This window comes from Colobus angolensis, unplaced genomic scaffold, assembly GCF_000951035.1.
Source record: "Colobus angolensis palliatus isolate OR3802 unplaced genomic scaffold, Cang.pa_1.0 Scaffold61, whole genome shotgun sequence".
Taxonomy (NCBI): Eukaryota; Metazoa; Chordata; class Mammalia; order Primates; family Cercopithecidae; genus Colobus; species Colobus angolensis.
The window spans coordinates 3,936,498-3,940,001 of NW_012119710.1; the positions used below are offsets into that span (position 1 = coordinate 3,936,498).

Consider the following 3,504-nt stretch of genomic DNA (forward strand, 5'->3'; position numbering starts at 1 on the left):
AAAAAAAAAAAAAAAGAGCTAAAATAAAATTAAAAGAGAGTGGTGGGTTGGACCTTCCTGCTAGACCAAGCTCAGACTTCAGTGAGTGTGAGAGCTTAGGCCTCACACTAGCCTCAAAGCTGTCCCCCAAGGGAAAAATTTATGCCGGGACCACAGAAAGTGCTTTTAAGACCTCTGGTAACGAAGAAGGTGGTCTGCGAAAACCAAAGAACTATAGAAACCAGGGGGTACAATGTGAAGGAATTGTTTCATTTTGTACATTAGTATCACAAGCTCCCTGAAGGGGACAGTCTGATTCCACCTATAAATGCCAAGTGGAACACCCCAGATCCAGATAAGGCCACGGATATGCTTCATATGCAAGCCATGTGAAACTGGCTTTATGATGACTAGGACATTTGCCCTCTGAATATGCCCACTAGCCAGTCATGGTAAATGCTGTGGTTAAGGGTGACCCCTTAATGTGGATAACTTTACTGTTGCAAAATCAAAAGACAGGTCGAGAAGCCTTATCAAATGTGCTGTCTCAGTTTCCTCTCGTTGAGTCTTACAGATGCTAATAAAACTATTAAGTTAAGAGAATGGTGAGACAGAGGACAAATGGATTCATCCTGGAAGGTGGAAATTTTTAAATGGTTATTAAGAAATAAGGTAGCAGGGTGCGGTAGCTCATGCCTATAATCCCAGCACTCTGGGAGGCCAAGACGGGATGATCACTTGAGCCCACGAGTTCGAGACTAGCCTGGGTGCCAAAGGAAGACCCTGCTGGTGTCCCAACATTAAGGGGTTCCAAACAAGTTTGCTATATTTACCCTAGTTTGCAGAAATTATAAGTCAGGAGACATATTAGAATGAGAAATCTGATCTGAAATTGTGGAGGCAATAGGTAGATGAGTCAGGATAAAGACTGACAAATGGACAAGAGTCTCTTGGCTCAACCACCTGCTGGGGACCCCAAGCCTTCTGTATACAAGTAGGTAAAATGGTCAGGGAGTGGCGAAGAGAAATTCCTGGAGCTCCTTCATATGGAAGCCCCAGGCACAGTGGTACCAAGAGCCATTGGTGAAGCCCCAAAGGGGGCTACAATTAGATTCAGAGAAGGCCAGGCGTAGTGGTTCACACCTGTAATCCCAGCATTTTGGGAGGCCGAGACAAAAGAATCCCTTGAGCCCAGGAGTTCGAAACCAGCCTGGGCAACAAGGCAAAACCCCCTCACTACAAAAATTTGCCAGGCATGGTGATGCACATCTGTAGTCCCAGCTACTGGAAGGCTGAGATGGGGGGATCACCTGAGCCCTGGAGGTCGAGGCTGCAGTGAGTCATAATCACAGCACTGCGCTCCAGCCAGGGCAAAAGAGTGAGATCTGATCACACACAAAAATAAAAAATAAAAAATAAAAAAATTGAGAGAACACAAAGATATAAGTGTTGACAGAACTATGAAAGTTGGAAGCTGTGTCTCCTATACATAAATGTTTTATGGGAATGGATATTATGTCTGGCTGGGGAACACTTCCCCTACCTGGTATTGCAAAAACAAAACCTGTTGATGAAGTCCTAATAGAAGCTCCAGTTAGAAAAGTTAGGGTTAGCCAGGTGTGATGGCTCACACCTGTAATCCCAGTACTTTGGGAAGCTGAGGCGGGTGGATTACTTGATGTCAGGAGTTCGAGACCAGCCTGGCCAACATAGTGAAACCCTGTCTCTATTAAAAATAGAGCTACTCGGGAGGTGGAGGTGGGAGAATCGCTTGAACCCAGGAGGCAGAGGTTGCAGTGAGCCGAGATCGCACCACTGCACTCCAGCCTGGGCAAAAGAGCAAGACTCTGTCACAAAAAAAAATTAAAAAAAAAAATAAAAGAAAGAAAAGAAAAGTGAGGGTTGATGGAATTAAGATAAAAGTTTACAGGGGAGTTGGTATATTCAAACACACTTCATGTGAGAGCATAAGAGCTCTACACCCTTCTACCATACCTACTAGCCCTATGCCTCTCTTCATCTGTATGATTTGTAGCATCATTTATGATAAACTGTAAAAGTAAAAAACAAACAAAAAAACACTAAAAAAAAAAAAAGCTGCTGCTAAAACTGAACTGTCAGTTGTAAAAGACTGTGATGGAATTACCACACACCACTGTTCAAAATTCAAAACTGATCAAGACTTTAAAGTAATGGAGAATAAAGTAAAAGGCATGTTAATTGTTACGGAATACCTTTGCTTGTCATTGCCTCAGTGAACAGCCTTTAATTTTTTTTTTTTTTTTTTGAGACAGAGTCTCGCTCTGTCACCCAGGCTGGAGTGCAATGGCTAGATCTCAGCTCACTGCAACCTCTGCCTCCCGGGTTCAAATGATCCACTTGCCTCAGCCTCCCAAGTAGCAGAGATTACAGGTGCCCGCCACCACGCCCAGCCATTTTTTGTATTTTTAGTAGAGGGAGAGAGACGGGGTTTCACCATGTTGGCCCGACTGGTCTCGAACTCCTGACCTGGTGATCCACCCGCCTCAGCCTCCCAAAGTGCTGGGATTACAGGCGTGAGCCACGGCGCACAGCCTAAAATCTTATTTTAAAAAAATTTTACATGAGTTTACCAACTAGATTTAACTTATGGTAGCAAAATAAATTGATTTCACATTTATCTATATCATTAAATTTTATAAAAGCATTACAGTTTGTCCAGTCACTTCAGAGAAGTCAAAAGTCTTTTACAATTTCTTAAAGTTTCAAAAGATTCTTAGCTTAATTTATTGGCTCTTTAGGTCAAAAGAAGGACTTCTCAGGGTGATGAAAATGGAGGAAGGAGGAGCTCACCTTTCTAAAAATGAGTTTTCAATTACTATAATTATGCATAAGAAAGGCAGCATTTCTGGGCCAAGAGTTGATGCCTTGGTCCCATGAGAATTAAATTAGAGCCATGCATAAATTTGGGGCGAGTTCTGCAAAAACCACTTCAACCTCTATTGATACTGAATGAAAAACTCATTGTTAAGATTCATCAACACGAATATATTTTCTAACACACACTAGCCACTCTGGCAACATCCCTTTCATCATTTTCTATCCAAGAAACAGAATGGAATGCATTTCAATCCTGCCCAACAATGACCACGATTACAAGTCGGGAGAGAGCTCAAAAGTAAGAATCTAGTTCACCAAGCTCCGATCTAAAAGTAGCAAGGCCCAGCCCACATTGCTGGCTATTGTATTGGTTCCCCCACACCTCCAGGGCTGGAAGGACACCTGAACGCTCCCGACACCTTGAGAGAGAGAAAGCCAAACGTTAAGGGCGGGGTGGTGGATGATCGGAATCGTTCACATCGCAGCAAGCCGGGAGGGACACAGGTGTGCGGCCAGGCCCCGCTGCCGCTGTCCTTGCCACGCTCCGAGGCGACAAGGCCCTTCGCAACCACGACAGCCCTAGTAGGCGCTTACTTATTCATTCGCTTGACAATTACGCGAGGGGCACTCTAGCAGGGCCGGCTCTCGGGGCCCCCGCCCCAGCCC

General features: G+C 44.4%; 1 protein-coding gene across 1 annotated transcript in view; it reads right to left on the bottom strand.

Annotated features, from left to right (window-relative positions):
- CKAP5 (cytoskeleton associated protein 5) overlaps positions 1-3,504 on the bottom strand; it is a 106,941-nt gene that overhangs the window by 102,984 nt on the left and 453 nt on the right. The gene's annotated exons all lie outside the window — the stretch shown is intronic.